Source organism: Balaenoptera musculus, chromosome 15 (assembly GCF_009873245.2).
Source record: "Balaenoptera musculus isolate JJ_BM4_2016_0621 chromosome 15, mBalMus1.pri.v3, whole genome shotgun sequence".
Classification (NCBI taxonomy): domain Eukaryota; kingdom Metazoa; phylum Chordata; class Mammalia; order Artiodactyla; family Balaenopteridae; genus Balaenoptera; species Balaenoptera musculus.
In genome coordinates, this window is record NC_045799.1 from 53,547,931 (window position 1) to 53,573,531 (window position 25,601).

The 25,601-nt window shown below is 45.7% G+C and overlaps 1 pseudogene; it reads right to left on the reverse strand.

Moving 5' to 3' along the window:
- Positions 1–973: 973 nt before the first annotated feature.
- LOC118881639 overlaps positions 974–25,601 on the reverse strand; it is a 30,648-nt pseudogene continuing 6,020 nt past the window's right edge.

Below are 25,601 nucleotides of genomic sequence, written 5' to 3' on the forward strand. Positions count from 1 at the left end.
GATGGATTTAACAATGATTACCCTCGATTTCATTGACCTCAATGACGTCTTCCAACACAAGGTAGGAGCCCCTGATCCCCCAGCCCCAGACCCCAGTTAGGGTCTGTTTCTAACCCATAGAGTCTTTCGTTCACTAAATACTTACTAAGCACCAACTATGTGCCTGGCATTATCAGGCATTGAGGATGCAACAGTGAGAAGAACCAGGAGTGGTTCCTGCTCTCCAGGGGCTCAGGGTCTCGTGCGGGAAGTAGGTATTGAACTAATTATCACACAAACAAATAAAGAAGTACAATGGCAATATGTACCGCGCTGGTGAGCACATGGGACTATGAGGGCTTAGAGTAGTAGCTTTGACTTTGCAGGGAAAGGAATCCGGAAGAAGAGTAAGAATGGTACAGAGGTGGGGATGGGGAAGAAAAGAAAAAAATTTACTTTCATTTGACTTTATTATGTCTTGAGTGAAAAGCAGAACAGTGAAAGGCACTGGTGCTGCCTCTGGAGTTTGAACTGTGTTCAAAGTCTAATCCATTTACCTTCACAAATCTCTCATAAAACTCCATTTAGAAGTGTCTTGGGAGCTAATTTGTTAAATGTGCTTGCACAAGGTAGATGAGGGGGACAGATGAAATCTTATTACCCCTTTCAGATGAGAAACACTTGAGCCCTGCTCAGCTATGAGAACGAGAGAGGAGAATTAATTCTAGTTGAATGCATTTATTCTCTTATATCTGTTCTTCTTCCACTAGAACCACGTGAGCACAGCATCTGACACAAAAATTGTTTTATTCCATCAACACTTGATTTAAATAAAGAGGGTGGACTGTGGTTATTGCTGTGTTTTTACATGGAATTAAAGGTTTCTGGGTCTGAGATGTTGCATAAATCCTTTGAGTCACAGCGTCCTGGGGTAGAAACACCTGACGTATGATATGGTTGCACCTTGTCCTGAAGGAACGATGTCAGAGCTTGGTCAGGCGTACTGGTTCACCTGTGCTGTTTTGATCAGCTTTCTGCCTGCAGTAGACAGTGAACACCAAGAGGAATGGGTCAGTTAAACTCATAAATACCACACTTTCTATTAACACACATAATAGCTATTAATTGCCTTTCCTCTGAGGAGCAAAAGGGCATGCACAGTTAACACCAGAGTAAGTGATACTGTATGATGTTATACTAAGATATTAATAAATCTAGGCTGGTCCAGCCTTCCTGATGCCATAGATGGCTAGCAGATTGGGGAAGAACCCTGAGTGGGCCACACCACTGACCTGCACACAGAAGACACCTTTATCTTTGTGTGTGGGCTGTTGGTGTGGGGACAAAGATCATAAGGTAATACATCTCAGATCTGAACTTGGAAGGATCAAGGCACTGAAGGGATTTGTAATGTCCCATGGACCTCACAGGTGTGGTGTGTTCAGGTGTAAGTGAAGATTAGGACTGCTGTTTAACATAAAAAGTGAAAATTCCTGGTGGTGTTGATGTTTAAAGAAGCATTAGGGTATATCCAATCAGTCCTGTCAGTGGCAGAGGAGATGTGTATGTGCACATGTTATAGTAAAGATTCACCCTTTGGGTTTGAGGCTTTCTTTAATGATGATGATAAAAAGCTAATGCATTTTAACTGTATGGAATGGTTGCCTTCTAGAAATTATGCTGTGGGACTGGCCATTCAATCAGTACCTTGAGGTTTTTCCTTTATCTCTCCTATGGCTAATGGTTTCTGTAGAAAAAGACCAACTGATTTCTTTCTAAAATGTTGCTTCAGGGTGTAGAGACCTTTATAGGTCATGTTTCAACTTATAGGAAAATTTTATAGTTCAAATATAAATTACGTTAAATGTGGGCTTTGTAATGGAGTTAAGGTTAAGTAAAGTTCTGACTTTCCTTAGGCTGTTTACAGTGTTCAGGAGGTCCCCGTGCTGTTGAGTCAGGGACTCTTTGAACGTAGAGGAATGGTCAGGATTGGGTGTAATAAGGGTTGCGGGTGGCTCAATCTCCTGATATAACTATGGAAATGTAGAAGGAGGTGCAACAGGTCCATAGAATGCTTTGGTTGGTGGCAGGACCAGTGTTATGGGTTGAATTGTGTTCCCCCAAAAGGATATGTTGGAAGTCCTGACCCTGGGTACATAGGAGTGTGACCTTATTTGCAAATAAGGTCTCTGCAGGTATTATTAAGATGGGAGGAGGTCATACTGGAATACAGGGGGCCGTAAATCCCATGACTGGTGTCCTTATAAGAGGAGAGAACACCATGTGAAGACAGAGACACAGGGAGAAGTTGGCCGTGTGACGGTGGAGGCAGAGATTGTGTCTACAAGCCAAGGAATGCTGAGGATCGCTGGCAACCACCAGAAGCTAGGAGAAGCGAGGAAGGATTCTCCCCTACAGATTTCAGAGGGATCATGTGCATACCGTGATCTCAGACTTCTAGCCTCCAGTTCTGTGAAACAACAAATTTCTGTTGTTATAAGCCACGCAGTGTGTGTTATTTTGTTACAGCAGCCCTGGGAAACGCATGCAACCGGAACATAATGTTTGGGGCCCAGTGCAAAATGAAAATGGGGCCTTTGTTAAAAAAATAAAGATTTTCGAGATCAGACCAAGCTGGGGGCTGTTCTGAGTCCTGGGCCCTGTACGACTGTCCAGGATGCAAGCCCACGAGGATATCCCTGGTTACTGGGTTGTCAAAGTGCTGGACCGCTAGGCACTCAGGAAGTGGTTGAAATGGATTATTACTATGTGCACTGATCAACCACAGAAAACCCGCAGAGACTACTCACTTCTTTTCCAACCAAAGGCCGTGAATGTCACACCAGCAACAAACAGAACCACAAGAACTCCTGCGACAATCCCGAGACCAGTCGCTGTGTTTTGGAGAGCAGATGCCCTCTGCATGTCTGCTCCTGTTAATAAAAAATCAGGTGGTTTTAAATGATCTGATTAAGAGGCTGCTCCTGGGTCCCTGGGAAGTTTCCCATCAAGGTGCTAGTGAATATTAATTATGGAAACAAAATGTACATTTAACCCAAGAAAGTGCTCACTGTAGAGAAATCTCTTAGGGCAAGTCGTTGAAAGCCGATTTACTAAACAACCTCTTCGCCAAATGACCCATTTGCCTAGTGACCACTTTGCCAAAAGCCAATTCGCTGAAAATCAGTTGGTGGGATGTCCTGCTTATCAGTAACTGGTGGTCAAACACACCTTACCTCAGGCTCCCAGGACTAGGGGACAGGCGGTAGGGGCCAAAGAGTTGTAGCAAAACTCTAAAACTTAAAAAAAAATTTCTCATAACTTAGAGAATTGGCATTCATTCACTTAGTTTTCTGCAAAACAGCCTGCTTCCAGTAAATTCACAAGAAGATTGTGGGCAGTGGCTTGGAAGGAAGGAAAAGGGTGCAGGAAGCTGTTCTTTGTACTCCATTTCAATTAAGTGTGGTTGCTCTAAGCATTTGATAAATCATCCGGCAGTGTTCTAAGTCTCTGCCCACAGAAGAAAAGCTGGCCAGTGTTTGTAAACAAATGAATTCCCATAGATGCTTCCTTTCTTCCTTTATGTCACCCAGATTTAGGATTTTGAAGTCTTCAGAATTCACAACCTCATTTACAGGAACCCCTGCCCCTCTCTTTAGCCATGAGTAGAGTGCTAAGGCTTCGTTCCTCCCCTGTGAGCAGCTTTCCTCCAGGCACCTGCATGCACAGAGTTGCTGAAGGAAGGCTGCTCTTCAGAATCTACAAGGGGCATCTGGGGGCAGACTACAAATGCTTGCTGAGGCTCAGAAGGATTATCGCCTGACTTCCTCTATGGAGAGCCTTCCTTTTTGCCCCAAAGGCACTATATAAAATGTCACCAACACAGTGAGGGATTTCCTACTTCTGCTACCTGTTCAGAGCTGCTGATGATAATCTTGTGCTGGGGGCACTGAAGCTGCCAGGAAACAGGATTATTCTGCTTGACTTTTCCCCCATTCAGGAAACCCCCTTTTGAATCTTTTCTGTCTCAGGACACACTACCAATCTCTTAGTGGTGGCTTTTTTATCTTACCTGGCTGCTGGTCATAAGCATCTATAAGCATTTCCTGGGTGACTGCCAGGGAGCCGTTGTGGGGCACAGGGGTAACCCCCAGGAGCTTACACATGAGGGGGTAGATGTGGATGCTGTCAAAAGGCTCAGCCAGGTGATTCTTCTTGAGGTCTGGCCCAAAAGCTCTGAATATGATCTTCATGTCCATGTAGACATTATCAAAGCCATGATCTCCTTTGCTGAAATATAATTTGCTAAAAAATAATAATAACAAAAGAGCCATTTTAGATTCCAGTCCCCTGAAAGAAAACTGCCCTTTAGTTAATGTCATGCTTGTTGGATCCAGGAAATCTTTGAAAACTTAAATGACAAGGAAGGACACTGCTGTCTGCAGTGGCAGAGAGAGGAAGGAATGGAAGATCTTTAAGGAAGAGAATAAAGAAAAACATACCCATTAGAAACAGCATTAAGATAGTAATACTGACAGTTATAATAGGCTTAAACATAGAGGGCTTACTGTGTACTGTGAATTGTTCTGAATGCTTTATAAAGTGAGGGCACTATCATTATCATCCCCATTTTACAGATGAGGAAACTGCCCTGAGTCATGTAGTAGCCAGTGTTGGAGCAGGTTTCTGAACCCAGACTGATTCTAGAGCCAGGTATGTTTCTTAAGGCACAAAAGTGCATCTATCTATCTATATCATTTTGGGGTCAGGGAGAGGATTAGAGAGGAGGGAGTAAGGACGGTAGGTAATTGCTTAATGAATGCTGGGTAGGTTTTTGTCTGTCCTCCTTTTCAAATGACTAGGTAACATCAGTCACAGCACAGCACTGTTTATATTTTCTTAGGACCAGCATATATTCTGGCATGTAAGACATGTGATGCTCTGTATACTGAAAAGTTGGTCTCCTAGTTGGCTTGTTCAATATAGAAAGCGCTTGTCTGTTCAGCTTAGGCTCCCTCACCTGTCTAAAGGAACTGGTCCAACGGCCTTTGAGGCCATGGAGCAGCCTGTTAAGAACTGTTAAGTGCCCCCCAGTGATGGCCTCATGTGCTTTGCAAGCTCCTCAGTCCTGAAGTGAGAAGAGTCACGCCCATCAAGGCAGGCAGGTTGGTGGGAATCTGAGAAGTGGATTTAACGAGAGCATTGAGACCCAAAGGATTTTCTGTCTAATGGTCAGTTTTCTGGAAGATTAAACTCATCACAGCATCCTGTCCCTCAGACTAAATGGTTGGTCACTCTGGGAATATGACTGTTTGATTAAATGTCTTAACATCCCTCTCAACCTGTTACATCATGAACCAGGTTTAAAAAGAGGCCAGTGGCTATGGAATCTTTTCTTGGCAAGGCCTTAGCTCCAGGCCACTTGAAGGATTACAAAATACCAATAAAGTGTTGCATTTTACTGTGAATGTTTCCACTAACAATAAACAATAAGCTTATGAGTTTTCCCATACCTGTTATACTCTGGACTTGTAGCAAGTTGAGTATACAGATTGCAAACATAATGTTTGACTCCTGTTCATAGCCTTAGACAGGATTCTTCAAGCTGTACCTGGGATGGTCTTCTGTCATGTGATGTTTAAACATCACCTAAACTTTGTTCTGCCATGAATTATTGGTTAGTAGTTAAAAAAAAAAAAAAAGACCTCACTTATGTCTCACAATTAGCATTGATTTTGGTACTTTCTTCTTTAGGCTTCCTTATTTTTTTCATAATGGCTTTGTTGAGATATAATTCATAAACAATGCAATATACCCATTTAAAGTATACAATTCAGTGATTTCTGGTGTATTCACAGAGTTGTGAAACTATCATCACAACCAATTTTAGAACACTTACATCACCCCAAAAAGAAAGCCTGTACCCTTCAGCCGTTACTCCCCATTCCCTCCAACTTCCCCCGGCCCTAGACAAACACCAGTCTATGCCCTGTGTCTATAGATTTGTGTGTTTTGGACATTTCATTTAAATGGAATCATACAATATGTGGTCTTTTGCATCTGACTTCTTTCACTGAGCATAATGTTCTCAAGGTTCATTCAAATTATAACATGTATCGTACTTGGTTTCCTTTTAATCGTTACATAATATTCCACTGTATGGATAGACTGTAATTTGTTTACGCATTCATCAGTTGATGGGCATTTGGGTTGTTTCCACCTTTTGTTTATTATGAATAATGCTGCTATGGGCATCTGTGTATAAATTTTTAAGTGAACAGGATTGCCTTTTTCTGGATATATGCAAATGGGAACCAGAAGGTGTTTTTTTGGGTCAATCTCCTGGTGATCTGTGCATAATGATCAAACACATAGGCTTGGGTTCAGATATCAGCCTTACACTTCTAATCCCAAATCACTTCTCTCTAGCTTTAGTTTCTTCCTCGTTAAAATGGGGAGATAAGAGTACCTATCTTTAGGGTTGTTGGGAAGACAAAAATGAAATAGCTCATGTTAAATTTTTAACATAGCCCTGGGCACTTAACCTTGGTCAGGGATGTGTGTCATTATCATTGCATAATGGTAACGTGGGACGGGATGGGTTGTCTGGGATGTGGGGTGGGGGGTGGGGAACACTTGGAAAACAGTGGGTTGCAACTCATCATGCATGCACTTATGTTTTAATTTTTTTCAGAACGGTCCTTCCCTAGTGACTGCCTTCCAAATTCAAGATGGAATTTATTCATTTTAGAATCTACTCACCCCACTGATGTTATAACCAGAGTCAGCATACATCACGATTGGCAAGACCCGCTCGTGTTTGGCAAAATGGAAGTGTTCTGGAAATTCCTCCCTCTTGTAGACATTGAGGTGAAGGTGTGCATTTTTCAGCGCTTGGTAAACGGCTTCCTCTTGCCCTGGTTTGGGCAGGAGCATCCCAAAGCTGCCATAGTCCACAACATCAAACTTGACCAAGTCCCTGAAGCTGATGTAGTTGGTCAGGAGGATCTCAGTGACTTTGGGCTTCTTTTTCACAGTGGTCATGCCGTGGTTAGATGTGATGATGACATTGAGGTGCTCAGTCAAGCTGTGCCTCTCAGTGGCTTCCAACAGGTACCCGATGGTTCTGTCGATCTGCTGAGTCATCACCCTCCTGTTCTCTGTCTCAGGCCCAAAGCGGCGTCCCACGTTATCCGGCTCTCCGTAGTAGAATCACGAAGTCAAAGTCTTCCTTACTGAACCAGTTCATGACGGTATCGATGTTCTCCCTCCACTCCGTCTCGTTGCTATCCGGGTCGGTGTACGGCTCCACCAGGGACCGCTGGACGGCCTCCCCTTTGTACTTGGCGCCTCCCCCAGGATAGTGGAATGACGCTGTTTTCCTCCCCTGCAAGTGCAAGAAGAAAAATCTGTCAGGGCCATTTCTCCTATCTTTCTCTTAATGTGCAAAGTCCAACGTGTCAGCATCCCTGCCCCAGTCCAAAGGCATGGAAAACATGTGGCTTCAGAGTCAGACAGGATTGGGCTTCGTTCCTGGCATCACCAGGCTCTCGTGGAATCTAAAACACCGTTAATTGTGAGACCTGCCGTTATGTTATGTGCTCCTACGAAGAAAAATGCTGCCTATGAAACCGTGACACTCCAGTGACTGGCATATGCGTTCCAATTTGGGACGGCAAAATGAAGAAAACAGTTCCTTAGAATGGAAGAAAAATGGCACTTTCTAAGTTGGTGATGGTGAGTGAGTTTAATCTCTTAGTGGTTCAGTGTTCCTACCTGTAAAATGCCAAAAAATTGATGGGATTTTTGTGAGGGTTAATCCAGGTAACTTTAAGATAAAGTATTGGGCATTGTGTTTTGGCCCTAGTAGGCACTCTTTTCTTTGCCTGTAGACCTAAGAAGCCACCACAAGCCTTCCCCGGTGTGTGCAGTGGACAGCTATTATGATTGCCTGCCCAGCACCCCCTCCCCCGTCTGCTGGTTTGGAACATCTGACATCCCCTGGTGGCTCTCCTCCCTACTCTTGCTCCATGCAAGATGTGTTGGGTCTACATCAGGCTCCAGAGGTAGGATGTGGCTCTGGCCTGGCCAGTCAGAGGATGCTGCATTCCCTGGCCACAGCAATTGGTTCAGCCTTGGGCCCAGGTCCCAGTCAGAGCCAATGAGATAAGATCTGTGGATTTCCTCTGGGGCTATTGGAGAGGGGAGAATCTGCCTAACTGGTTCCCATGTATAATGTTTATGAAATTTGGGGGTGTTTGCGTGAAGGGGAGACTGTCATCTTGTTCCCTGTGCAGATGTCTGCTCAGCCACTGGGCTTGACGCCCAACCCAGAGGCAACAATAGGGCAGTTAAAGGTGTGCTCGATGCTGGATTGCCTGGGTTTATCTTTTCTCTCCCACTTGGACGCATGTCACTCAGATGCTCTCCACCTCTGTTTCCTCATCTGTAAAACGGGGATGTTAATGCCACCTCGTGGGGTGGTTGTGAGGACTAAATGCATGTGGAGCATGTTAGTTAGTGTTCATTGAGCTCAGCTTTTAGTTTCCTGGAGAGGAACAAAGAGCAATGGGCCAGACCGCATGGTCAGATGAAGAGGGGGCAATGATTATCTCCTCCAGTTTCTGTCTCCTGAGGGGTCCTGAAGGTGGATCTGAAATGTGCCTGTAGACCCCAAGGTTGGAGTCTGCAGAAGGAAGATGAGATTGGAGCCTCCAGTCATGGCAGAAATGGCTGCAGCATGGGGCATGGGATTCCTTACGTCAGAGGAATGGGGTGGGTCAGCCATGAAATGCAGCTGAGTCTTACAAGGCCCGGGCAGGGCCTGGGGTTGCTGCTTGACCCTGAAGCCCTTGTCAGTGGGGCCCAGTGACCTTTATCTTCTGTGTTAGGCCATGGGCAACTACACAGGGCAGTAGATTACAGCCAACAGGAAAAGGGCCCTGGCCTACCACCAAGCCATCATGGGAGGAGCTGCCATCTCTTCCCTCTCCTTGTCACCAGTGGGTAAACCAGGGAAAGAGGTGTGGGGGGCCTGAGAGGAGTAGACCATACTCCTTCTACCCCAGGCTGCTGGGGCCACCAGAGGGCTTACGGTGAGGGTAGGGAGCATGCAGGGGAGCAGAGCTTTGACTTGGTTACAAGATGAAGGATTTACTCTGAGCCGAACTGAGTCTTAAGACCAAAAATGAGGCTGTGTTAACAACACAAGTGATTTCAAAGTCATGAAAATATTAAGCGATTTACTCCCCAGCAGAAAGCTAGATTTTGACAAAGCTTGGTAAAATTGTTAGGAAAATAAAATCATTTTATGTACACTCACCAACGAGTTAACAATAAGATGGACCCATCTCACTAAATAGTTTCTGTTGTAAAGCAGCTCCTCAATCAGGACTGGGCACATAGTATGAGCTTGATAGATTTCTGGTTCCATGAAAGACTGACCTGCTTATTTGGGGAACAAGTATTTTCCTTCATCTTGGCTATTAACTTGAGGGCTGTTCTGGGACACTTCTTGTATCACCCAAGATTTGGATGTTCTGAAAAACACTGTAAAGTTCATTGGCTTGAAAAGAACCAAGAGAGGGTGCTGGTGTAACGGTGTCAGTTTGGTATGGAGACTAAATTACAGGGAAGAATTGTGGGATAATGGCACCTGGGTTGTGGCTATCTGGTCTACAAATGGGCAGAAAAGTATAACTAAGCGTAATGCCAAAACTTCCCATGTACCATTTGAGAGAAAGAAGCAGGAAACAAATTTGGAAGTTGTAGGGGATGCTGTTGGTACCCCACCCAGATCCCCTTACTGGGCCTGCACCCACACCCATTTCCGTGAGGGTGGTTGCTAATGTCTCTCAGTTCCCCCATGTTCTGGAAAATTCCCTTGCCAAGTGGCCAAATCCTGCCTCACCTAGGCAGGTATCCTATACGGCTCCTCTATCCCCAGCAGCTCATGGCCAGTGATTGACGTCAGGACATAAAGCCAGCTCCCTGGCTTCAGGGTGGGATGACTTGGGGGTGCAATTCATGTTCCAAGTGCTCCCCGTGAGATCAGGCTGAAGCTGGTCTCCAGCTGAGGCCACGTCTCACTTAGGTCCTCCTCCTGCCCTGTCAGTTTTCCTCACTCCCATCTCCTGAGAACTCTCCCTCAATACATTATGAGTACCACATCCCTGCCTCAGGCTCTGCTTTTAGGAAGCTTGACCTAAGACAGAAGTCTTAATACTAAGTACTTTGCAAAGTTCCAGAAGCTCTGCTATCCGTAACTGTAGGTGAAATATTGTCCCCTCTGCCCTCCAGCATTAATTTCCTATTTTGAGATCCAGTTTTATTTTCTTTAAAGCACTTTCCCCAACCTGAAATTACCTTAATTTGCTTACTTTTTTACTATCTAGTTCCCTCCTCTAGAATGTGAGCTCTTGGAAATCAGGGGCTATGCTGATCTTGTTGAACGTACTTTTCCTGGGACCTAGAACAGGCCTGGCTCAGAGTAAGTGCTGACTGCTGATTAAATGTGTGTTGAACGAATGCATGAATCATGTCCCCTTTTAGGGGTGGAAAACCCATCCTATTCTCACTCTTGATTAACTTATGGATATAGTTACAGAAATGCTTTCGCTTTTGGGTTCTAGCATCTTATTTGTAACCTCTACAGGTAACACATTTTCCTTTCTGATAATAGAATTTCTATGGTTGCTTTAACTTGAAAATCCTCTAATATTTATTGCATTTCTGATTGGCACTAGACATAATTCTCAGTTTTTAGCGACGGTACTTTAACATCCATGTAAATTGACTTTGCTGTCAAGTATGGAATTGACTGGAAGGATGAAGCTTCTAACATTTTGTAGAACATAGTTTGACTGGCTATTTTATTATTTAGAATAAGCTGACATTGACATTGTGAGGGTCTTAGGCAGCCCTGCATATCCAGTTAAGTATTCGCGTGTTAAATCTCAGATGTTCCCAATTTGAAATTGTTTTCTTGTGCTATGTTCTCAACACATATTGTTTCTTTCTTTCTTTCTTTTTTTTTTTTAATTTATTTATTTGGCTGCGTTGGGTCTCCGCTGCTGCATGTGGGCTTTCTCTAGTTGCAGCGAGCGGGGGCTGCTCTTCGCTGAGGTGTGCGGGCTTCTCATTGCGGTGGCTTCTCTTGTTGCGGGGCATGGGCTCTAGGCACGTGGGCTTCAGTAGTTGTGGCACGTGCGCTCAGTAGTTGTGGCTCGTGGGCTCTAGAGCACAGGCTCAGTAGTTGTGGCGCATGGACCCAGTTGTTCCATGGCATGTGGGATCCTCCCGGACCAGGGATTGAACCAGTGTGCCCTGCATTGGCAGGTGGATGCTTAACCACTGCGCCACCAGGGAAGTCCCTCAACACATACTCTTTCTTTAAAGGTATCCCAAGCTGTAGTCTTAGGAAACTATGATTTTTCTCACTTGGTCCCATAAGAATTTGAGGATTGATGCTGCTTTGTGAAATGAGCTTCAGAGAGAAATGTGTGTGTGAGCATGTGTACACACAGACACACAGACACAGACACACACACACACACACACTTGACTCTGTTTATTTGGGACCTATGATAAGCAAAAGTGCTATTTTCTACAGATACTTCTGAGAAACAATCTCAGCACTTAATTGGATGCAAAAGAGTGGGTATTTACTATTCTGCCCTTTAATTAGCATAATCAGTGTTTCCAGTAGCAATAGCAATTGGAAAATCGCTAGTTTTACTGGGTGCATTATCCTTCCTTAGTGTAGTGTTGCATCAGTGTGGCTATTACTCTTAAGTTGCTTCTTTAAAACAAGAGTTGGTACTTCTTATGGCAAAGCCTGACTGTTGGGTTTTGTACAGAATCTACCAAAACTCTTCAGAACCAATCATTAAAGAAAGAGTTTTAGTTTGGTTTTTTCTGTCTTGTCCCCTTTTTTAGGGGACTGAATTAATGTCAAAAAGCACACGGGTTTTAGGAAGGCCTGTGAAGTGTTCATCACAGTTGTGCTTTGGTGGAGAGTATGTTTAGTGGTTTAGGGAAAGGAGTTAGTTACTTGTTCTAGGGAATGGCTGAGAGGAAAGAGATGGACTCCATGTTTTTGAAATTCAGAAGTTGAGGTTGGTTCTGAGTGTTTTCATTGCTTTTCTGTATTCTGGAGGCGTCACTGAACAGAAGGAAGCTAGATGGCCAAGATTCTGTGTTTTCTCCCCCTCCCACACGTTTTCGGAGGTCGGATTATTATTCTCAGAATCTTTATGATGCATGATAGACAAGGCTTGAGCCAATACTGGGATGCATTATGTTTCTATTAATACTTTTCTAAGCAGAAGCTGACGGCACCCTCTTTCTCACACCTCTTCCAAGTTTGGAAGCTATTGTCTGGAGACCTGGCTGACACCAAGAACCATAGCTCCCCTCCCCACCCTCTCTACAAATCCCCTCCTGGTGGTAGCCTACCATGGTCCTGTCTTGGAAGACATGAGGATCTCACCCACATCATCCCTCTGCCATTTCACATCTTAATATGATCTGTGGCTCTTCCATAGAGAGGAGAAACATGCTCCTAGGTTTTTATGGTTTTCCTGGGTCTCACAGTCATGGCTGTCTGCCTTTCTCTGAGAATTAGGACTTACTGAACTTGGTGAAACACCTCAGCCATTGATCAGGTTCAGTTATCCCAGGAGCTCATTTAAAATCCCAGCCTGCTCTCATTGGAGCCTCTCTGTTCATAGCCTGACCATTAGGGAAGTCCTGATGGAGTGTGGATACACTCGTGGACCGTGGATGGTGGAGACAAAGGTGGTTGGGAATCCCATCTCCTAGGCATCATCTGCCAAGGGACACCGATTCTCATGAATCATGATAGACTCTGGCAGTATTAATGTCACTGACGGAAAACATTTTAGTCCTATTAAAGGTTAACGCATCAGTCTCCACAAAGCCTGCCTGGAAGAGACTCAGAAGAAGGATGGAATTTTCCAGTGATGGGTACAGGGCAGGCCACCCTCCTGCAGCCCTGCCCGACAATGCAGATGTGCCCCCGAATGGCATTTGGCATTTGTCCCCCTGTTTCTGGGGCAGGAGGGGTTGACCCGGGGCCGCAGGTTTGCTCTGATTACAGGAGCTTTTGCACCACCTCCTCAGGGAGCTGGCGGATGGCCCTGTCCCGGGCAGGAGCTGCTAATGGCAGAACACGATGCACCAACTTGACATTCGCTTGCCAAACAAGTGGTGTGTTGTCAGTCGCCTGGCCCTGCACCAGACCCTCTTTTTGCACAACTGCTTATGAATTCAGCAAAGAAGAAAAGCACTCAGATTATGAATTGAGCAGGAGGAAACAAAGTCCTGCAAATAAATGACAAGGAGACAAGAACCATGTATAAGAAAACACCAGGAAGGGAGAATGCCACCAGAAGCCTCATGCCAGTGAACAAATTCCTTAGCAAGAGAGGCCCTGGGTTTTGAATAGTGAATTAAGGAAGACTATCCAGACCTTCTTAGCAGCTAGGCAGATACAAGATTCACTCTGAAATCCATGACTAAATGCTTTGGCCACTGAAGAAATATTATGTCATGGTTAAGAGTTAAGAGTTGCTGAACCCAGAGTGAGTTCAAATCCTGGCTCTGCCTCTCACTAGCTTTGTGACTGTGAGAAGTTATGGTATCACCTGGTGCCTCAGTTTACTCATCTGTTAAAGGGGCATAACCTTAGCACCCACCTCAGGGTTGTGATAAGTTAATATACGTAAAGCACTTAAATCAGGGCCTCATGCATAGTGAGTGTTATGGTTGTTATTTTTCTTGTATGGACAGAGTTTATTTGCATGGTCTATGCCTCAAAGTTTAAAAATGTGACAGAAGAGGAAGGACTGTAGAGCCCAACACTTAGGGGGAGAAAATGAACCTGAGGTAGAGTAGGGTCATTGACAGCCCCCTGTGATTCTTCTAGAGCTGTGTTGTCCATTATGGTAGCCCCTCGCCTGTGTAGTATTTAGATTTAAATTGAAGTTAATTAAAATGAAATACAATTAAACATTCAGTTCCTCAGTCTTACCAGTCACATTTCAAGGGCTCAATTACCACCTGTGGCTTGTGGCTTCCACATTGGACCATGCAGAATAGAACATGTCCGTTATCACAGAATGTTCCATTGGATAGTTCTGGCCTAGAGCTGTAGTGACCTGTAGCTGAAGTCCTGCTAAAATGGTTCAGCCTCCATTCATAAGAATGACTGATCATTTCGAGCAGTTAGTGCCAAGCAACTTACATGCGTTATCACAGTTAATCCTCCCAACAAGCCTATGAAGCAGGGATTCTGTCCATCCTCATTCTACAGGTGGGGCAAATCAAGCACAGAGTGGAGGTCATTGCTGAAGGTCACATAGCTGGAGAAGGGTGGAGCTGGTTGGACCCAGCTCTGGGAGTATAAGTCCACAGACTGTGTTCTGAGCTGCTGCAATTACACCCCCTTGCAATGTAATGTGCACGGCATGGGCTGGGAGCACAGAGATGAAGTGTCAGGACCCAAGGAAGCTTTGGAGCCAAGGCTGGTGTCTTGGGGGAAGAGGAGGAGGATCTGTTCTGAAGTGATGACTCTGGAAGCTCATTGAGAAAAATGCAAAAGCTGGCAACAGGTTTGGGGCTGGGAGTTCAACGCACAAATCTGATTTCTGCCTTTTCAAAGCAATAATGAATGGCTGCTGGGATACTTTCAAGCAAATGTTCTCATCAGAGTTTTCATGCCTTGAGTGGTCAACTTTGTTCCTAAGGGCTTTTATGCCTAAGTCAGAGGCAAGTGTATGAAGAGATATTTATTAAAGAGCTGCTGGGTCCAGACCCTATGATGAGCCCTGGAGGTACAATCATGATTAAGCCAACTCTGCCCTCATGGAGCCTCATCCATCCATAACAGCTAAAACTTACTGAGATATGCATTAAGTGCACATCTTATTTAATCCTTACATGAACTCTATTAAATAAGAGCATCATCATGATCCCTATACCACATTTAGGGAAACAGACGCTTAGAGAGGTTAAGTCATTTGCCCAAGGCCACCCAACGTCTAACCCCCCACCCACATGCCTAGGAATGAGAGACGATGTCCCAGGAAGTCAGCCCAGGGTTTCTGGTGGTACCTGTCTCTGGGCTGTGATCCAGAGGGGGAGAATGCCATTGTCCCACCACTCAGTCTTGTTCTGTGTGGTCTTGAAGGAATACTTCCAGAGTGTCTCTGTGTTAAACATCATGTTGTGAATGACTCCGTGATCTTCGATACAGCGACCTTGGGAATAAAGGAGAGAAGGTACTGGTAAGTTCTGTGAACGGATGCTGCCAGGGGTGTCCATGTGTTCTTAAGACCACCTCCCCCAACATCCTTCCGGTTGGCCTACTTAATCCTGGGGCTGTCCCTCTGGGCTTCAGACTTGTTTCTCTGGGATGTAAACATTGGCAGCCACAAAGGAAGGGTCATCACATCTCACACCTGTCAGATTGGATCTGCTCCCTGGAACAGACCTCACAGCCCTGGGAGAAGTTGGTGTTGGCTGTGGAAGCTGATGAGGGAGGCGGGAAGGCAGGGGGTGGGGAGGCCAAGTTCCTCGGGTTATTCTGTGTCCAGAAGCTGAGAACCTGGGATTTGGACACTTCCTGTGGGATGAGTTTCGTCATTTGCTTGTGACGATCTGCTTCTATATGGAACATCCAGTGGGCCTGATTCTCGGCAAACATCCCAGGGTTTCTCCTAGGACTCCCACGGGCTGTGCTGTTTGAGGCAACCAAGGGAATCAGGAAGGATTTCTTTCTTTCTTTCTTTCTTTCTTTTTTTTTTTTTTGCCACGTGGCATGTGGGATCCTCATTCCCTGACAAGGGATCAAACCCGCCCTCCTGCCCCCGGGATCAAACCCGCCCCCCTGCCCCCGCCCCACATTGGAAGTGTGGAGTCTTAACCACTGGACCACCAGGGAAGTCCCAGGAAGGATTTCTAGACATAGATGGGTGCAGACTTCTTTCTTTCTGCTTAGGGAAAGAAGACAGATACTGGGGGAATGTAAGCTAGATTGTTCTTGAGAACAATTGAACCAGATATGGAAAAAACCCCTGTGATCTTACATTGCACCAAGGAAAAGGGGACTGCATGTGGAGGCCAGTCTAAAGAGGGAGCTGAAAGATCCAAGGAGAGAGCTGAGTGTCCACTCCCTCGCCTCCTGGGAGATGAAGCCTCTGGGTGACCCTACTGACTGTAATAAGATAGTGATGACGTCTCCAATATCCATGGTAAGAGGGACGTTCTGTGACTAGAACTTGATGGTCATGGGCACAGAGAAGGGAAAAGCTCTCCACTGGGTCAGAGTCGCTGCCAGACTGCTGGTGGGTGAAGTCCCCCTAGGGTGGCCAAAGCTTTCAATGGGGAAGAAGCAAACACAGTTGTGGCTTCTGCCTTGCCGGCAGGCCTGACAGCCAACCATGAGTGGGGTCACCAGAAAGAAGTTGTGCTGCTGCCAGGGATTGGGACCTCGAGGTGTCAAGATTTGGTCAGGGATCAAGTCAGACGGTTGACAGGGGAAGAGCATGGACTTCGAGTCCATGAGAGCTGGGTGCCAACCCTGACTTGGCTTCTGAACTTGCTGTGTGAACTTGAACAAGCCTTGGTTTGCATGTGTAATGGGGAGTAGGGTCTATGTGATGGAATCATGGCACACATTTACCATCATGCCATACGCCAACGCCTTTTTCCGAGTTACTTTGGGAACATTAACTCATCTAAAGCTCCCAATAGCCCTGTAAGGTGGGAACTATTATAGCCCCCTTAGAGCTTTCCCTCTTTGCAGGAAACGGAGGCACAGAGTTTGCTCAAGGTCATGAGGCAGAGTAGGGTGTGGAACCTGGGAAATTTGATTACAGCCCCTGCTCCTCCCCACCCCAGGTAAAATTAACATAAAATTAACCATTACCTTTTTTTTTTTGGGCCGCACCGCGTGGCATGTGGGATCTTAGTCCCCGACCAGGGATTGAACCTGAACCCCCTGCAGTGGAAGTAAGGAGTCTTAACCACTGGACCTCCAGGGAAGTCCCAACCATTAGCATTTTATTTAAAAAAAATTTTTTTAATTAATTAATTTATTTATTTGGCTGCGTTGGGTCTTTGTTGCTGTGCGTGGGCTTTTCTCTGGTTGCGGTGAGTGGGAGCTACTCTTTGTTGCGCTGCGCGGGCTTCTCATTGCGGTGGCTTCTCTTGTTGCAGAGCACGGACTCTAGGTGTGCGGGCTTCAGTAGTTGTGGCATGTGGTCTCAGTAGTTGTGGCTTGTGGGCTCTTGAGCGCAGACTCAGTAGCTGTGGTGCACAAACTTAGTTGCTTCGAAGCACGTGGGATCTTCCCAGACCAGGGCTCGAACCCGTGTCCCCTGCATTGGCAGGTGGATTCTTAACCACTGTGCCACCAGGGAAGCCCCATTAACATTTTAAAGTGAACAATTCTGTGACATTTAGTACATTCACAATGTTGTGCAACCACTACCTCTTTCTAGTTCTAGTACATTTTCATCACCCCCAGAAGAGACTCTACCTGCTAGCAGTCACTCCACAGCCTTCTGTTCCCACGGCCTCTGGCGGCCACTAATCTGCTTTCTGTCTCTATGGATTTACTTATTCTGGACATTTCATAGAATTGGACTCATACAATATGTGGCCTTTTGTGTCTGGCTTCTTTCACTGAGAATCATGTTTCCCAGCTTCATCCCCATCATAGCATGAATCTGTACTTCATTCCTTTTTATGGCTGCATAATAGTCCATTGTCTGGATAGACCAGAATTTGTTTATCCATCCATCAATTGATAGACATTTGGGTTGTTTCCATTTCTTGGCTGCTACGGATAATGCTGCTATGAACATTCGTGTGCAAGTATCTGTTTGAGTCCCTGCTTTCAATTCTCTTGGGTCTAAACCTAGGAGTAGAATTTCTGGGTCATATGGTAACTCTATGTTTAACTTTTTGAGGAACTACCAAACTATTTTCCGCAGTGGCTGCATCATTTTACATTCCCACTACCAATGTTCAAGGGTTCCAGTTTCCCCACATCCTTGCCAACACTTGCTATTTTCCTTTTTCTGATTATGGGCAACTTAGCAGGTGTCAGTATCTCATTGTGGTTTTTAGTTGCATTTCCCGAATGCCTGATGATGTTGAGCATTGCAGCCTGTGAATACCACGAGTGAGAGTACTCTGTTAGGGGTAGGTAGAAGCCAAATGGGCAAGAATCTTTGGAGCCTCACAAATGAATAATGGAAGGCTCTTGAAATCTACAAGAAACCCTCTTGTTACAGCTTCCTGATGGCTGAGCCATGCCATCGCAGCAGATGACATGGAAGCACAGAGATAATTCACCCAGGGAGTGCTCCTTTGTCTTTTTTTTTTTTTTTTTTTGAAACCTGTAGTATCCTGAATCCCGGTCTATGTGACTCTCCACCCAGTAAAGAGAAAAATCCCTCCGGAATTATGAACACCTGCCATTTCACCAGTTCTAGTGTTTCTCCACGGTATTTTCTACCATCAACATTAGAATCAATTGAGTAGCTTGTTAAAAACAGATTCCCGGGTCCTCACTGTAGCCCTTGCTGAATTTACAGTCATGGGGTGGGGTCCAGGAGTCTGCATTTTAACAGTCTCTCCAGGTGGTTTTAGTGCCCGCTGACATGTCAGAACCACTGGTTCAGGGGCTGTTTGTTATTCACACTTGCATGTGGATTAGTTCCAGCAGACTGCCCCTTGCTCCAAAATCTGGGTTGACAGTAGCCCACTGCCCCCCTCCTTAAGGGACCAGGGGGAGGGCAGGCAGCCATCAGAACCTGGATCCCTCTGGTATCTGGGGAAATATGGGGGTCCAGAGCCACTGGGAGGACGTGGCAGGAGGGATTGGAGGAAGCCATGGGCAAAGAAAATTCCTCTTCCTGCACCCTTTAGATTCTGGCTTCCATGCCCTGGGACCCAGAGGTCAATTATAACATCAGTTAAGTAGGGTAGCCTGGGAACCAATCATAGAATCCATTTTCCCCTCAAAGCGATATTACCCAAGTTTCGAACAGCTAACCTAAAATGAGCTCAGGGAGCATGACCTTTCCATTCTGTGGCATGGCTCGTCCCAGTAATTGTACAAAGGGAATTGTCTCCATGGTGTTTGGGTTATTTCCACCCTGACACTTAAAGGCATGTTCTAAATCCAGCCGGTGGCTGGGGACCACTCATGAGACCCAGCAGAGTTTCCACTGCCCTGTCAGTTCCTCCTTCCCGCCTCTCAGGCCTCTTTATCCTGGTCAAGGGCCAGTTATGGAACGTGGGCAAAACAAGACAGAGGAGAGGGGAAGCTAAGAAACAAGCAGCTGCAGGGAGCAGCTATCATGGTTTTACTTGAATTGCATTTTCTGTTCTGGAGACCATGGGGGGACCTGACTGGAAAAACTACGTGAAGGCGATAGTGTTGGCTGTGCCTGGAGTTCCAGAGACTGCAAAGGAGCTGGTTTCACTTGGGTCACATGATGCTGCACAAGTGGGGCTGGGCTTGGAGGCAGGACACCTGGCCTTGGCTCTTGTAAGCCCTTGCTCTCTCTCTGGGCCTCAGTTTCCCTGTATGTAGAATGAATGTGGTTAATGGTTTCCAAGGGGCTTTCTGGCTGTATCATTCTGAGAGTCTGTCATTACTGTCATTTCAGTGTCTGGCGACGTGGGTAATTATGCAAGTGAAACAGGAAGTAGGATGAGCTCTCCTAGTGAATGGGATTCCTGCTGCTTGCTAATTATGCTTTAATCAGGGTACAATGCATACTCCCACACTGTATCAGTTATGGCAAGGTACAGGTATTTCACCCAGCCGAGCATTTCAGGTCTGGGAAAGAACCCAGCTAGATTCAACTCCTTCCCCTGGTTCTCAGGGACTGATGTTTATTTATTTCCAAATACTTGCACCGTGAATTTAGGAAACCAGGAAGTCTAGAGTTTGATCCAACCCCTTCCTTTCTCCCTCCCTTTCTCAAATATTTTGAGCCAAGTACTATCGTAAACTGTCTCATGGTATTTACCCTCTAGGGGGCGGGAGAGAGTTAAAAAATAGAGTGTGTTGGTGCCTGCAGTACTCACAGGTATTTTTCTCTTGGAATTCCCCTACTCATAGGCCCTGCTGAAAGGCAGGTTTAGGCACCATATTTGTACCAAGTCTCCTCCCTATGTTCAGTTGGTTGGCCGGAAACCCAATTCTGTCTTTCTCAAGACTTGAACCAAGAGACACAGTAACTAACCAGCTGGTGGTGGGCTCTGCTGTCTCCCATGAGGAACCAGGAGTGAAAAGAGAAAGGTGGTCACGAGCGAGGGAAGCAGAGACAAGAAAGCCCATGGGGCTGATAAGAAAGACCACAGGGCTTCTGAGAGCCAGAGGAGGAAGTTTGGTTTCTATAATTGCAGTTTCTATTCCCTGATTCCCTCTAATTTGGTTCCCATCCTCATGAGTTTCCCTGCTAGAGCCTTGCCTTCTGTTTCTTACAACTGTTGCTCCCTGACGTGGCTGAGAGTAGGGCTGTGCCTTATTTATTTTGGTGTCTCCCTGGCACAAAGCAGAGACCTTTGCCCTTAATAGGCATTCAACAAATATTTGTTGGATTTAATTGAACAAATTCCCTCCCATCCTCTGCCCCATATGTAGGCGGCCAGGTACAAACTGAAGAAGTAGGAAGCTGACCTTGATTTAGTCCAAAGTCAATTTGGGAAAAAAATACTGTAGTGGGATGAAAATAAACCTATACATAATAGTTAAATCATTAAATAAACCTATAAAATAAACCTTTAGTGGAATTAAAATAAAATGCATAACCTAATATACTCAATAAGAGCATCTCCCTTCCCCCCCCCCCCCCCCCAAACATTTGCTCAATTCCTACCTACTAATTTTCAGGTGGAACAGTAACTATTTGCCAATAGACCATTTGGGCATAGACACACTTTATTATGCATTCAGTTGTTTAACAATATTTTAAGGACCTACTTGTTTCATTCAGTAGTTCCTTTGAACCAACCTACCATATTAAGCTGTAAACATGTCTTCATTTTCCTCCTGATTTGTGGGGTCCAGCGCTTCATTAAGTTCACATTCCCCAAACCAAAGAAGAAAGGTCTTATTAACCAGCTAGTATGAAATCAATGAGGACGAACAGCTGCTAAATCAAGTCAACCAAACACCTTAAATCAACCCAGTGCTCCAATCTCAAGCAGACAAGTTCAGACCTACAGCCAAGACACTGGTGGAAAAACAGCCCCCACTGGGGCTCAAAACCACACTTACCCAAGTCTACACATCCAGAGTGCCACCCACTGATGATCCACTAGACCTGTAATAAAAGTGCTGGGGATGAGAACAGGTGGCTCAGTGTACCAGTTGAAATTTAAAACCTTATCAACTCCTGCTGCAGACATGAGGCTTGACCCCAACAGGACACCTCACGATGGGAGCCCTTTTGTGGATGGGGAAATAAGACCCTAGTGCCCATTTTACCAAACCGCTCTTGCTCATGTGTAAGTGCAGATGTAAAGTGCTGACTGCTTCTTTATTGGCATTGCTTTTTAATTATGGCCATCAATAAATCATTCTATCCTTGAACAAGACTTGAGAATGGCCCTAAGGCAGAGGCACGATTCCTCAGGAACTAGACCAACAGAGAATGGCTTTCTCACTCCCCACCTCTTCCTTTAATCCACTGTCAGAAGCAGAAACGTTCTCTCTTCAAGAAGCCGGAAGCAGACGGCTGCACTTGCGTTCCATCTGGGAACTCTGTTAACACACAGTTCTACACTTGGACCCTTCCAACCCTTCCTCTGTGTGACGCATGGACCTGCGGCACTGGTATCACCTGGGAGCTTGTTGGAAATGCAGACTCTCAGGCCCCACCCCAGACCCACTGAACCAGAGTCTGCATTTTAACCAGATCTCCGGGTGATTCATATACACGTTCAAATTTGAGAAGCACTAGTAGGAGAAACTCTAAGGTGTCACTCAGATCTTTTCTCCAAGTATCCTAGTTTCCTCATGTCAAATCTGTTAAATACGACATGGAGGTTTTGTAAAAACAGACCAAACCCTTAGGTTAGAACTGCATGCTGATGTGTTATGCATAATATGACATGATGTCTGAAATTTGCTGTAAAAGATTCAAGGAAGGAAAGAAGGAAGGAAGGAAGGAAATGAAGGAGGAAAGACAGGGCCTTGGGTGAGGACAATGGAACAAGACTGGCAAAATGTGGACACATTTTTGCAGCTCAGTGCTAGGTACAAGGGGCTTCATTGTGCAATTTTCTCTGCTTTTTTCTGCAAGGTGGAAATTTCCATAGTGAACAGTTAGGGAGTATCTTGGTTTCCCAGCCTTCCTTATTTTCAGTTTTTTTCCATGAATCCATTTTTATCCCTTAGTGGAAATGGCTGGTGTTGGAGGGACATCTTTTCTATCTCAGTCTGTGGTTTTCTTTGCTCTGTTTGTTCATGTTTGTGGTTTTGCTGGCTTTCAGGACTTTTTCAGCAGAAAGTTGTTCCTGGGGGAGCAGGATGGGAGCTGATTAAGGTTTATGGCATGTTCTAACTGGGTTTCCAACAACATCTGCTGGGCTTGTGTTGTTACTGGCAGCAGGAATTTAATTTCCTTTCTCTTTCCCTACCTCTCTTACCTCTTTCAGATTTTTTGTCCACTGACTAGAGTATCATGTATGTGACCTTCGGCTCTCTGATTTACATGTGATTTGCATATTACACATCTAGTCCAGAGGTTCTCAATTAGGGGGTGATTTTTACCTCCCAAGGAACATGGGGCAGTGTCTGGAGACATTTTTGGTAGGCACAACTAGGAGAAGGATGCTGCTGGAATCTAGTGAGAAGAAGCCAGGGATGCTGCTAAACACTCCACAACGCACAGGACAGCTCCCCCAAGACAAAGGAAGATCTGGCCCCAAATATCAATAGCGGGACGTTGAGAAACCCTGATCTAGTCTTAAAGATCATCCAAGCGTATTTCGCCACACTTTCTTTGCTCTGTCCCATGAAGGAGAGGTGGACTCATGACTGATTACAACATCTCTGAGGAATTTTTACTTCTTGTAAGTTGATTTTGGGATAGAATATAAGTGACTGCTCATTTGTGCAAGTTGTGCCCTGCACACCTTCAGGGGACACCACCCACATAGTATTCATGAAAACAACCCTTTCAGAATTGCACAGTACTTGGTCTACACAGCTATAAGTGGTTGCTCCAATTTTGGGGTTGCCCTGGGGGTTCTGGAACTGGGAGAGACTTTATTTCTGGCCACCGTGAGCCCTGAGCATGCCAGCGAGTGTCCTTTCAAGAAAAGAGGAAATGTGGAACTGTGAGGACCTCACTTGCAGTATTCTAGACCATCGTCTCGTTATGGAACGTCTCCTCTTCACCCCTGGGCCGTATCCATTTGACTAGATCTAAAATTGTCAGATTATAATATCGTGGCTTTTGTTTGAAACATGGTGGTGATAGCTTCTTATTTTCAGTCAGTTCCTTGGGGGAGGAAATACACGCTGCTGCCATAAGACTTCCTATCCACCCACTATTTGCTTGGCGGGATTTCCTTAGTTTCAGCAGCATAACTTATTCTTGCTGGTCTTCAATCACTTTGCAATAAAAACTGTGATTGCAAAAATGTTCATTGTCATTACCAGTGATGGAGCAGTAAGTACAGGCTTCTGGAGAGAGAGAGGGACTCTCTCTTAAACTAGCAGAGACTAGCGTGACTTAAACTAGCAGAATGAGCTGCTCACCCCCAGAGAATGGCTTTTCATTTCGGCAGGGTCTGAGGGAAATTATGACAGAGTTCAGAGACACAGAGGGACAGTGCTGGGAGGTGTGGTCACTGAATCCACTGGCAGCCCGTGCCCTGTGGGCAGCCCCATGGATGGAGTTGGGGTTTCTTGGGACTCAGGAGTACTCTGGATCATCGATTGCAACTCACCCCATCCCCACACTGTTGGGCTCAGGCTGGGTGGTGGATCACTGAGCTTTCTGCCGGTCCTTCTTCCATTGTTCCTCCCTCTGATAACAGTCCCTGACTTTTCATTTGGGACCCACTACCATCCCCCCACAATGGGTGACATGGTTTGTGTGGGACTTGCTATTCCCCACCCTGACCTGGGGGTGGGCATGTGGTCCCCGCTTGGGTGGTCAGCATCATTCCATCCCCCCACAGAGATTGGTTCTGAGAAGCAAATTGGTCCAATGAGAGTCAATCTTGGGAATTTTGTGGTCACTCTTAGGAAAGAGAAATAGAGAGGAGAGGGAGAAGTAAAGAGAGAGCTCGATCGTTCTGATGATATAATTTGAGGATCTGGATGTAGCCATGCCTGTAACTATCAATTAATTATGTGTTATGGTTTGAACTGTGTTCCTCAAAAAAGATATGTTGGAGTCCTAAACCCCAGAGCCTCAGAATGTGACCTTATTTGGAAACAGGGTCATTGTAGAGGTGAGGTCCTACTAGAGTAGGGTGGGCCCCTAATCTGAGTGACTGGTGTTCTTGTAATAAGATGGTCATGTGAAGACGGAGACACAGGAAGAACTCCATGGTTTGGATGGAGGGTTGGAGGGATGCATCTGCAAGGCAAGGAATGCCAAAGATCACCAGTGAACCACAAGAAGCTAGGAAGAGACAAAGGATTCCCTACAGCTTTCAGAGGGAGTATTGCTCTATCGACACCTTGATTTCAAACTTCTGGCCTCTAGACTGTGAGACAGTAAATTTCTGTTGTTTTAAGCCACATAGTTTGTGGTGCTTTGTTATGGCAGCCCTAGGAGATTAGTATAAGTACTTTCAAATCAGTAATCTTCCTCTTCCTCCTCCTCCTTCTTCAAAATCATCATCATTATCATCGCCTTTGCTTAAGCAATAGAGAGGGTCTCCTGTGGATGTGGAGACTGTGATGTGGGGTGTCCAGCCTCCATGGTCAGTCAGTGCCCCTCTTGCATCGGCCCCTGGGCCTCCAGGTTTAGACCATAATTCTGGGGCTTTCTGGAGCTCCATGCTGGGACATCATCCTGTTACCTGTTGCCTTTACACAAAGACTGATGCTCACCCCCTGGTTGTCTGAGCCCCATCCAAGACCTATTCATGGTAGGCAGAATTAAGATGGCCCCAAGATTCCTGCCTCGGATATATACGCCTTGTATAATTCCCTCCCCTTGCACATGGGTGGACCTGTGGCTGGCTTCTAACCAGTAGACATGGAAAAGTTGAAGGGATTTTGCAGATGTAACTAAGGGCCCTAATCAGTTCACTTTGAGTTAATCCAAAGGGAGATCATCCCAGGTGGGCCTGACCTCCTCAGGTGTGCTCTTAGCAGAGGGTCTGGACCCAAGCTGCCATGGGTTCTACAGCTGCAAGGAAATGAAGTCTTCCAACAATTGCGTGAGCTTGGGAGAGGACCCCGAGCCTCAGATGAGACACCACCTCAGCCAGCACCTTGATTGCAGCCTTGTGAGACCCTGAGCAGAGGACTAAATTCAGCTATGCTTGGACTCCTGACGACAGAGAGATAATAAATGGGTGTTGTTCTAAGTTGCTAAGTTTGTGGT